The sequence below is a fragment of the Limulus polyphemus genome, unplaced genomic scaffold (assembly GCF_000517525.1).
Source record: "Limulus polyphemus unplaced genomic scaffold, Limulus_polyphemus-2.1.2 Scaffold4830, whole genome shotgun sequence".
Classification (NCBI taxonomy): domain Eukaryota; kingdom Metazoa; phylum Arthropoda; class Merostomata; order Xiphosura; family Limulidae; genus Limulus; species Limulus polyphemus.
In genome coordinates this window covers 63,847-76,934 of record NW_013670440.1, presented here as the reverse complement: position 1 = coordinate 76,934, position 13,088 = coordinate 63,847, and positions in this window count along the sequence as shown.

Here is a 13,088-nt window from a genome sequence, read left to right as displayed (position 1 = left end):
AGTGGTGTATGTCAGCTGTCATGCTCCTCCGTGAACGCATACAGGAGAATGGCTTGTGTCAGCTGCCGTGTTTCTCTGTGAACGCGTACAGTTTTGCTGTATTCTGAAAGTGGGGGGTGATACTAAATTCATCGTGCTCATAGAAATTTTGAAACGCGCATCAGTTAACAGAATTCTTGGTGTGTGTGGTAGGGGGGGGGGGGCAAAGGAGACTGGCCTTGCGTGAGCCTCCCAGATTAGTAGGGGGCCCTACGCCATGGCGTAATTTGCGCATGTGTTAATTTGGCTCGATGAAATCTTTCACAGAAATTGCTATTTAGGGGTTTCTGTGGAGGTTTGGGGACGACCGCCCATGTTATCCTCTCCCCCAGTGACGCCCCTTTTGTAAACCCGACGTGTATATATATAAACACAATCTGTTTGAACACAGAGTTAATCCAGCGGAGGGTAACGCAATCCATTTAAGACAAAGCGTGAATCTGGTGTATGGTGGTAACACGTCCACGCAGAAATAAAATGACGTAAATAAGTACACTTGAAGAGAAAAGACTGAAACCGATGTACTTCATAACGTGAGCGTATCCAATCCAGGTTTTCACACTTAATGGGAGTTAATCCAATCCAGATTTTCGTACTGTTATCGACGGTAATTCAACCCGTGATAAAAAGCTAGGTGCACGTACTCACTGAGAAACATTTAATTTTCTACAGAGTTACCCACCTTTTAAAAGGCGATGTTCCAGTTCAGGTTTACGGTTCTTATGTGGAAAGTAACCGGGCTCATTAATTACATAATGACAACACTTGGGACTATTCTATCCCCAAGGTCGGGACAAGTATGCAGCGTAGGCTCTCGGTAACTTGCCATCTGCCCGTGCAGCCTTCATGCTTGACTTGACGATTTTTAACGCTGTCTTTTGAAGGGACCCTCGTTCTGTTCCTCGTATAGTGCCGCCTGAAAGTAAGAAAAGTCGAGGCCGTATAACATAGAATGACAATATGCACAAAAGATAATAAATGATGCGATATTGGCCTGATTCAGAGAGTTTGTCTGAGCCCAGACAGCAGAGGAGATGACAAATGGACCTTTTATAATATTGGTTCCATGAGCTTACAACGGTTTTTTTTGAGAGACCCGAGTATGGTTACAACACAACTGTGAGTAATCTGTGTATCTTTATTTTCAAAACTTTCTTTGACTATATATATCGGTGAACTTTTTTTTTTATATGTGTTAAAACACGTATGTACAGAGTGTCCGAAAAGTCTGCATCCACAGGCACTTCGGAATGTGATCCACAAGTTTGGATTAACAGCAGAATTAACTCGACCTTCTCGTGTGTTAATAATCAGTCACATATCTGAAATTAAGAAAAGCTGAAAATTATCTACGGTTCATACACCTCGTTTATCGTTAAACTTTGACATTGAATAAGATAGACTGATGTACATACACAGTGCATCTTTGGATAATTACATATGCCTAGTGACCGAGTGTTATCTCGGACGTGGGGAGACAAGACACCCTCCCGTGTGTTTACGTTATTCTGTCTTCACACATTGCCGCTTGCATCATCTTAACATCTGTATCTAGGTCGTACCACATAGAATACGACATGTAACGACTAACCTGATATTCTGGAAGGGTGTTCAGAAAACGTGCGCATGAACTTCAGCGTTTGTCATACATATACACGCGCTAGGCTGAAGTTGACTTGTAGTGGATGCTGTATTCTATGAAACAGAGCAGCTTGACGTGACGTAGTTTTATCACGTAAAATGTTAATATGCTTGGATAAATTTAAACTTCGTGGGTTAGGCTACGTAAGATTAGCTAGTTTTCTATTAATATCCTCACTAATAGTTTTACAAATAGAATATCAAGTATTTCCGACGAAAAAAAAAGTTTGTCAAGTTACGAGTGAAAGGTGTAAATGTAATTACTCTGTCCGTTTTTATGAAATGGCCGTCGATACTAACACCAAGAGGTAGGATGACATTCCAGGTTATAGAACTAGAAATAAAATATCAAATATTGATTTCTTTACATAATAAACGTTTGCTAAAATGTAACCTTTGTTGACATACATCTTAATGTTTGTAAAGGTTTTCATTAGCAAGGACGTGCAAGATTATTAACTCGTTAGACAAGATGAAACTGTGAAATCAAGCTTTTAGCCAGCTTATTTGAGTGGACCGCGTGGGCCCCTATCGTTCGTTATCTTTACTCACTCTTTCTTTACAGACCTTAACAAGCTACCCTAGAAAGAAAAAATAACAAAAAATAAAAGAATTTCATTCATCAAGTTGTTGAGAAACCAGTTTGTTTCACTTACAGGGCTCCGTTTCCTCGGGGTGTTATTCGACTACCTGGTGCATAAAGATTTTTGGAACGTGTTCTCGTGCAACCTTACCCTTCGTGCAAGTGTGTGTGTGTGTTTTGGTTAATCTGCACCACATCAATTGCCTATAAGTTATCGTGCACCCATTGACCCCAAACGATGTAAATTTCTTGTGTTTGAAACGATGTGTTAAACGTTATTTTCAAGCGATGTGGACTTGTCTTTGGTGTTTTGAGTATAATATATTATAATGGCCTGTGTAATAGCTACTTACGCTGATTTACGCATTCCCGTGAATAGTGAAACCTCCTACGGTGTAGTGTTAAACCTCAGTACACAGTCCGTTCTCGTTTGAAACACTAAAAAGTATGATAACCTATGTGTTGCATGTACCAATGTTTAGGTAAGTAAAGCGGCAACATCCCAGAAATAACTGGGTTTTGTTAACGTAGAAAACAATTTATATTTATTTTGTACGTGAGAGGAGAATGCCAGAGCAATGGTTTGATCTTTTAGAGGACCATCTGTAAGTGCATTTCTCTCCAAACAAATACAAGCCGCATGTCACAGCTTCCTATTAGCCGAGCCGAATTCTTCACAGGTATTTTAGTTTAAGTTTCCTCGAATTGAATAAATGTGTGGAAACCACCGGAGATGTTCAGAAATCTTTTTCTCTTCATTTTACTCGAGTGATTCTAAGTTGATAAACCAAAATAGCACGTGATGCTTACGACCCAATGAGAACTCGCTTGGCAGTCGCGGTGTACTGATGAACCTTATTGTTTGACGGAAACGTTATTTTGGCACAGTACATGTCATTTTTTGGTGCAGTATTGCGGTTCAAGTGGACGCGTCCGAAAGAACGAGGAACAGAACACTTGGTTCAAAGGTCATCAAAGATGCGATTTTATTATACAAAAAAGTATATTCCTAACTGGAGTGAATTCGGAGTCTCCAGGCTTATGACGCTAAAAATTGGGTTTCGATACCCGTTGTGGGTAGAGTACAGATAGCCCATTTGTGTAGCTTTGTGTTTAACACCAACCAAACCAATCCAAATCTTTAATTATTATTGAAAATGACTTTCGCCACTTTCATCTAATCATTTTGTTATCGTTTAATAGTTAATATTAATTTTAAAACAACAGTTTTCCTTCGTTTAACTCTCAGTCAAGCAAAAGGTGCTTTTCTAAAGCTATAAGAAAATTGACACGATAAATAACTCGATCTTCTAAGGATAAAATCGAAAATTTGTACAAAATACTGTCCTATCGCAAAAAATGGCACCGATCAAGCATGGCAAGGTGGCATAGAAGACTGTACAAATTAGGAAAAGGTCTACGGCAAATCTCACCACTCAGGAAGAGGTCCACGAAACTTAAAAGAAAACATATGTCAATAAGTTTTTTTTTGCGACAAATTGAGATTGTAAAGTTCTTGGCATTTGCAATATATTATTGTTTCTCCGTTAAATAGTAAAAAGTAATTGTTTTTATAAGAACTTCTGAGTGAAAGTAAATAATTGTATAATATGTCAACTACACCATATTCGCTATATTCAGTGTCGAGGAGGATTTGGGCTCAATACCAGTCAGTGCTCTTCAGGCTGCTTGGAATATGATAGATATAGTAGTTGTTGAGTTATATTAGTAAGTTGATAGAAAACAACTGATGCGGTGAGAACTGAATTAAGTTTGTAAAGTGTAATTTTTCATCAATTTCATTTGTGTCACATCGCATCAGAATTAGGGTAAGGACTTTTGTAACATTATTATATATATTTTAATTTTAACACAATCTGATTGGTTAATTGTTTAAAACCAAGTTAAGCTAGAGCGTTGTAAGGCATTGAAAAAGGGTGTGTTTGAAAACAAAAACTTAGATTTTATCTTTACATTAATTCTTTTCCTAGATATCTTGTATCTTATAGACGTAATTATATTTATATAGAACCCACCATTTATATTGAGGCTTAAAGTAATCGGCACGTGATTCGCCTGTTAACAAAGTTTACAATTTTGTCGGATATTCAACATGGCTTCACTAGGGGAAAATCTTATTTTACTAATCTTTGAAAAGGTTACTGTTTATGTAGATGAGCGTAAGGGTGTGAATTTGGTTTTTATGGGTTTTCAGAAAGCATTTGACGAAATACCACGTGAAAGACTTGTTACAAAATCGCCTCTATGGGCGTAGGAGATGGGTTGACTTATTGTATAATCGCCTCTATGGGCGTAGGAGATAGGTTGACTAATTGTATAGAAAAGTGGCTGGATTAAAGAAAGCAGAGGTTTTTTATGGAGTTCAGTTAAACTAAATTAAAGTTACAAGTGGAATATCTTGGGGTTTAGTGTTAGGACCTTTGCTTTTTTAAATTTATTTACGTCAATGACGTGGGTGAAGGAAGGTCGATAAATTAATTAAATTTGCTAATGATATTAAGATCTTGGGTGTTGCTAGCTGTGAAGAGGATGCTGCTGATTTACAAAATGATTTAGTGAGTTGGGCAAATAAATGACAGATGAATTTTGATTATAATAAATGCAAAATATAGCATGCGAGTTATTATAATTTGAGTTATAGGTATAATTTGGATGGCAATAACCTTAACATGAAAGAAAGGGATCTTGGTGTAATGGTTGATCAGTCTCTTAAGCCATCCAAGCTGTTGCTAATGGTAGGGCAAATAGGATTTGATGTTCCATCTACAGAAATATTGAATACAAGTCTTAAAAAGGTTATAATGTCATCTTAAAGGTCACTGGTTATATCACTTATGGAGTATTGTGTTCAGTCTTGGGCTCTTTACCTTAGGGAGGACATTGAATTCTTGAAAAGTATTCAGAGGAGGGCTACTAGGATGGTACCTGGGATGTAAAGGTTGTCACACGAGGGTAGGTTAAGATATCTGAAATTGTTTACTTTTGAAAAAAGAAGAGTAAGGGGGATCTGATTGAGGTGTTTAAGATTGTTTTTGATAGTGTTGATGTATCATCTTTTTTCATATTTAAGGGTGAGAATGGTTAGGACTAGGAGATACAAATATAAATTTCGGCAAGGTAGAAGTCCTCTTCATATATAGAAAAAAAGTTTCATTTTTCTAACAAGATAGTTGGTCTTTGGAATGTATTGTCTTCAGGTGTAGTATAACCACTAAATTTAAAGTGAGGCATGATAAGCATTTAAGTGTTAAAGATTGGCTTTGAGTTTATATACGTAGTAGACGGAACAGCCTAGATTGAGCAACAGATCGCTTGTCCTTAACTGTTGTTAACTATGATACCGGAAGTTGACGAACCTCTTCTTGAACATGTTTGGTTAATTTTTTTTTTTTTTTGCAAAAGACTGTGGACTTCAACTTTCATTGATTTTTATACTACTTGAGAGAGTATGAAACCAAACAAATTTTTGCAACTGTATTTGAAAATTGTTTTATTATTAACATATAGATTAAGTACCATCTAATTTGTATACTGATTTCATAGCTCCTATTAAATTTGTAGGCGACAGTCCAAAAGTATGTTCTACGATAAAGTTTTTTTTGTTGTTGTTAGAATAAAAGTTCAATGGGATCATTTTAAGTAAACTCGCTGAACTTATTTGTTATCGCAGAACATGCCCCCCCCCACCAGTGGCACAACGGACTTACAACCCTAGAAACCGGGTTTTGATACCCGTGGTGGGCAGAGCACAGATAGCCCATTGTGTAGCTTTGGGCTTAATAACAAACAAATATCGCAGAACATTCGTAATAAATCGTTGATACAACAATTAAGCTTCTTTTTGCACTAGCAAACATAGCAGACAAACTGAGGATCACTCCCCCGTACCAATAGCAAGTATAACAGACAAACTGGGGATCACTCCCCCTAGCAATAGCAAGCATAGCAGACAAACTGAGGATCACTCCCCCCTAGCAATAGCAAGTATAGCAGACAAACTGGGGATCACTCCCCCTACCAATAGCAAGTATAGCAGACAAACTGAAGATCACTCCCCCCTAGCAATAGCAAGTATATCAGACAAACTGGGGATCACTCCCCCAGCAATAGCAAGTATAGCAGACAAACTGGGGATCACTCCCCCTAGCAATAGCAAGTATAGCAGACAAACTGGGGGATCACTCCCCCTATTTTTAATGAACTGAAACATTATTTGTTACCGAGTTCCACTCGACTAAAGTACAACTACGCATGATATCATGTGTATACATGTTTGATATCGTAATGATTCTTGTTTTATCTACTCGCTTCTTCAGCTGTTGTTATTTTGTGTCACGTGCCGGTGGCATTTTAATGAAAGTCAATAATCCAGACACCTGCACAGAAATGAACGATTAACGCTAAGAATAACCTGTGTTGTGTAGGGGGACCATCTAGGAAGTGGTAGCGAGAACATGCTTTCATTATTAAAGTCGAATCAAAGAATCCAGAGCTGCAACATGATTTAAAGCATTCTTAACGGTCGCCAACTCTCTTTATTTAGTTGCATAAAGTACGTATACATAAATAGCCGCGAACTTCAGCCAATAACCTCGAATTTTATTTCGTTTCTTAGTATTACTTTTATTTTTGTTCAACGGTCGTAATGCTTGTTAAATTCTCATTAGCTTGTACAACTACGTAGTGGAATGTTTGGATGCAGTGACGTGCACGTGGGTGCAGGATGTTGGATGGACTCAAGCCTCTGCCTTCCTACCCTTATGTCCCAAAAGTGTCCTTTTTTCCCCATGTTATAAAAGATGCACATGATTCCACACTTGGCTTGATGGACTCAAGCCCCTGCCTTCCTACCCTTATGTCCCAAAAGTGCCCTTTTTTCCCCATGTTATAAAAGATGCACATGGTTCCACACTTGGCTTGATGGACTCAAGCCCCTGCCTTCCTACCCTTATGTCCCAAAAGTGCCCTTTTTTCCCCATGTTATAAAAGATGCACATCGTTCCACACTTGGCTTGCTGCAAATTATGTTACTACAAAAAAAAAACACTGTTTAGTTTTAGATCATAAAAGTATTTATCATACAAATTCAACAGGAATAAATGAAGATCTGTTTGTTTATTGATTTTTACCCTATGTGTACCTAGGCGACTCAGTCCCGATAATCTCCTCTAACCCCCCCCCCCAAAAAAAAAACCCAACAACAAACAAACTTGTTTTACGAAGCTTGAAAAGTGCCCTTTTTTGATAATGAACACCCTGACCTTTGAATGTCCTCTGTATATTGCTGCTTGGGTGTAGTTAATATATTTTGTAGTTTGTGTTTGCTTTTCTCGGGGGCGGATTAAGGCGGGGCTATTGGGGTTGTAGTCCTAGGCCCGGGTTCGAAAAAGGCCCTTTATGAGAATTAGTTGTTGTTATTTTTTTAGCTTACTTCTTGGTCGCGATCATATTTGGACCGGTATAAAAATGTAGCCCTAGGCCCGTCTGACCCTGAATCCGCCCCTGGTTTTTCTGTTTATCTGTAAACTCTCTCCTTTATAGAAAAACTGAATATAAATAACAGAGCACGTGCTGTCGTCTTTAGTTCCAGTTGCTCTGTTCATTGATACTGCATTAAAAAAAACGTATCTCCGATTTCTTTCAACAATATAACTGGATGGATCTCTGGAATAAGCATATACGAGTCGAATTATATTCTTATTGATGCTACGAGAGATGGGGGGGGGGGGTAATCTATTGACATTGGAACATTTTTATGGTAGGGGTGCTGAGTGATGAAAACCACTATAACATATATATATATATATATATATGTTTGTGTGTGTGTGTGTGTGTGTGTTGAAAAATCACGCATTTGGTTGCTGTTAAAACATGATAATAAAACAAGGCATCATGAACACGTGTTGATCTATTTAAGTATAATAATAAAAAAAAAAGTTTACAACAGGCTTACTATGAAACGTTGAAATGTAAACCGCCACCGGCACTATAGGCTTTTTAATTTTAGTCGCAGGAACAGACTTTTCTTTTTTTCCTGAAGTGGCTGTTATGATATTTTCCCACAGTAATCATCCAGAAGATATTATGCAAGACTACCAAAACATACAAAACTTGTATCTTTAAAAAAATCTGTTCACACTCGTATAGTTTTGTAAGACAAACAGGTTTGGTGGCAATCAGTCCAGCGGTTCGCCAGTCTTAAACGGACGCACAAATACACACAGACTTGTTGGGTAGCTTTGCGCGAAATTCAAACCAGAGGCCTATCTACGCTAGCCGTTCCTAATTTAGCAGTGAAAGACTAGAGAAGGCAGCTAGTCAACAGCACCCACCGCCAACTTTTGTGGTACTCTTTAACCAACGGCTGAAAGAGCGAGCATGTTTAGTGAGACGGGAATTTGAACCCGTGACCCCAAAATTGAGAGTCGAGCGCTCTAACCACCTGGCCATGCCGGGCCCACAGACCTTTTAAATGATGGTTTACTAGCTGAAGTACCCGTTTAACGCACGGGAAAGACATGGGGAATAGATCCAAACGCCGACCCTCCGTCACTCCCCGGGACAACAAACATGCATACACTCACAGATTTTTGTCAAATAATGGTTTAGATTATTATTGATTCAGGCCTAGAAAATTTCTAATTTCTTCCCTTTTCCCAGTCTTACGCTTATTTGTGCAACACAACCGAAGGGTTACTTCTTTTTTGTGTGTGTGTGTGTTTAGCAGTGAAAACAATAGGACAAGGGGTCATAAATTCAAATTTTGGCAGCATTGGACTCGTGCAGTTTAGACAGTATTACTTTTCAGACAGGGTGGTTGGCTTTTAGAATGAGCTGTCTTCAAGGGTGATGGAGGCAGAAAATTTAACTGAGTTCAAGAAAAGATTGGATGAATACAGGAGTAGTAGTCTTGATGGGATAATAAGCCCCTTTTTGTCCTTTTAAAATATTATGAAATTAAAAAAAAATTAGTAACAGCACGTGACTACAGAGCTAATTGAAAGTCTTACTATTAACGTTTTATTGATGCGGAATCACTAACTAAATTTTTTTAAGTCCCATTTTCGTGCAATTTTATTCTCAAACGAAGCTGTCCCGGGAAGGCCAAGTGGTTAGGGTGCTCAAAACGTCATCTGAGGGTCGCGGGTTCTAATCCCCGTCCCACCAAACATACTCGCCCTTTCAGCCGGGGGGACGTTATTACGTTACGGTCAATCCCACTATTCGTTGGTAAGAGTTGGCGGTGGGTGGTGATTACTAGCTACCTTTCCTCTAGTATTTCACTGCTAAATTAGGGACGGCTAGCACAGAGCTTTGCGCGAAATTCAAAACAAACCAAACTGGAACGAAGCTCTTTCTTTTCGTCACTCTCATAAAGAGGGCTTGCAATTCATCACATAGTTCTTCTGAACTGACATCAGTTGCCTCGCCATCTGGTACAGAAAAAATAAAACACTAATAGGTCTGTGAATCACTTCTTCATTGTAGTAACTGTTTGTGAATTTCCTCCTCTTGTTGTCTTTGGTAAAGTCAATGCCTGCAGATGTCCTGCACTTCTTTCGACCAAGAAAAACTATGGTTTCTTCTTTTTGAATTTGAAACGGCTGTAGCATTGGCTTTACTACTAGTTTGGTTTAGGTAAATCCTTGAGAAATTCTATAGGTTACAGACCACTACTTCTAATAGTAGTTTGTTTTGTTTTAAATTTCGCGCTAAGCTACACGAGGGGTATCCGCGCTAGCAGTGATAGCCTAGAGGAAAGGCAGCTAGTCAAAACAACCCACCGTAAACTTTTGGGGTACTATTTTATGAACGAACAAATTGTGGTGGAACTTGCTCAGATATTAGTGTATAAGTTACGTGGTGGAACTTGCTCAGGTATTAGTGTATAAGTTACGTGGTGGAACTTGCTCAGGTATTAGTGTATAAGTTATGTGGTGGAACTTGCTCAGATATTAGTGTATAAGTTATGTGGTGGAACTTGCTCAGATATTAGTGTATAAGTTATGTGGTGGAACTTGCTCAGGTATTAGTGTACAAGTTATATGGTGGAACCTGCTCAGATATTAGTGTATAAGTTATGTGGTGGAACTTGCTCAGGTATTAGTGTATAAGTTACGTGGTGGAACCTGCTCAGATATTAGTGTATAAGTTATGTGGTGGAACTTGCTCAGATATTAGTGTATAAGTTATGTGGTGGAACTTGCTCAGATATTAGTGTATAAATTATGTGGTGGAACTTGCTCAGATATTAGTGTATAAGTTATGTGGTGGAACTTGCTCAGATATTAGTGTATAAATTATGTGGTGGAACTTGCTCAGATATTAGTGTATAAGTTATGTGGTGGAACTTGCTTATTTCATTTAGTTTCAGAAATTTTCTAAGAGAGGGGGCAAAATTGGAATAGGCACCAGTAAATATTGGTTAGGAAAATCTAGAAATAAAGTGTTGAATTAGGTAAGAAAAAAAATTACCATTGGTTGTTTTAGGCTCTCCACTGTATTACTTTATGTTTGATAGATAACTTAATGGTACAATGTAGCTACAGAAGTAATTAAACTACTATAAACATTCATATATTAAGTTTCTGAATTAATAAAAATGGTATACTGGGGGTTATTATTCAAAGAACTGAAACAAGCTATACCTCACAAAATATCCACTTTTTTAATTAGGCCACTTTCTATTTTACTTTCTCACTGTAATTGGATTTCTTAGCAATGACTGGACCTTGGAAATGTAAATTCTTTTTACTCAGTTGTCTTATTAAAACCTGGACTCGTCAGTGTTGATGCAGAATAATCTCTTAGTTTGTCATTAGGTAATCTTAGCTTTTCAGTCCTAACTTCATGGGTTGTGTCAGTGTTATCTCTCAAAAAATAATCACGTAATATGTGTAGGTTTTCCAAACTTATTTCACACCACCATTATTCATGTCTAAACAAAGATAAAAAAAAAGAAAAAAAAGAGCATAATTGGAACTCCTTAATGGTCAACCTGAGAATGAAAATATGTAGTTTCAAGTGTCACAGTTTTGTAACTCAATAAACAGGAGAAACCAGTCCTCTTTGTGGTTCTTACATGACTGATCTAACACCAACTAGTTGTACTGTACTGCTGCATTTGGTGGACAAGTACAGAGGAAGGTTTCTCCTTTCTTTACTCCTAGCCAACTGATTAAAAATCCTCTTGCTGATCAAAATGAACTTCCATGGATACCCCGTATACAGACATATGTATACTTTTCCACAAGCTTTCACAGTAATGTTTTCAAGTTCATTTAACATATGGACCTAGCCACCTGTTGATATCATAATGTTAGGATGCTTGGATTCTTTCCTTCCTTTAACTGTGGTAATGAGCAAAAGATATCAACACCTGTTTTTTCAGTTGGTGCTTCAACACTGTACTGTTATATTTAGCGATAGTTCCTTCATTTTACAATAACGGTTGCAGCTTTAGTTTGGCACTATTGTCTTCCAAACTTACCAGCATACAACTCTTTAGTATGTTTTGTACACTCTTATCAGTCTTCTTATCACCTAGGTATTCAGATTTTAGAAACTTGGAGAGGACAAGATGGCACAGTCTTTGAAATTATAACTACAACTGTTTTTTTGAGGCTTCCTACATCTTTTCAGTTCGTATACAGCATGTTACTGTAGTTTCAATGAATCATTCATACAGACAAATATACACCTTAGTCTGTGGACTGTAGGAAGTTACCATGTCAAGTTTGTTTTCCTCTTGTACTTTTTATACATCTCATAGAAAGCCTAAATATTATCATCATTGCTGAGTATTTTAAAATTGCTCTCTGTTCCTCTTACATTAATTAAGATGTTATAAAGACATTTATCAAACTTCAGCTTGTCTCACTCTTGCCTGACCATAATGCTTTTCCTGGCACCCTAGTTTCAACATAAACGTGCCAAAGAACACAAAGTACAGCAGGACTTCTTTTACTTATTGAGGTTTTGCTTGAAAAATATCTTTATTTTGTCCTAATTCTTCACAAATCTTTTCTAAAGCTGTATTCCTCTTCTATGTCTGTGACCCATACACTGTTGTGTAGAGAGATGCATTGGAAGGTAAGAATAACCTTCAGATTATCTTTGGTTGAAATATTACCACCATGTGTTCTTATTAAGTTGGTGGCTTATTTCAACTGTAGATAACCAGACAACGATAGTTGTAATTGAAATATTCATCAGCACGTTACCATTTTCTCTAGATTTTGTATTTGTTCTTGAACATATGTTTCCTTTAAACCTTGAACTCGTATTGTGATCCATCAAGTTGTTCATCGTCAGTTATCTAATGATCCTGTAAACATTCTGATTAATCTGTTAACAGTCTTAGTCACATCAACAAGTTGTTAATCATCAGCTGACTAGTGATCTTCTAGATGTTCTGATTGGTCTGTTAGCAATCTTAGTTACATCAACAGGTTGTTCATCATCATCTGTATAGTGATCTTCTAGATGTTATGATTGGTCTGTTAGCGGTCTTAGTTACACCACAAGGTTTTTCATCATCAGCTGACTAATGATTCTATAGACATTCTGATTAATCTGTTAACAGTCTTAGTTACATCAACAGGTTGTTCATCATCATCTGTATAGTGATCTTCTAGATGTTCCAATTGGTCTGTTAGCAGTCTTTGTTACACCACCAAGTTGTTCACCATCAGCTGTCTAATAATCCTCTAGATGTTCCAAACTGTGAATGTGATACCTTGACTTGCAGGGGAATTTGCTGTTGAGATCTTAAGGCTTTTAATGACGAGCATGATAAATGAAT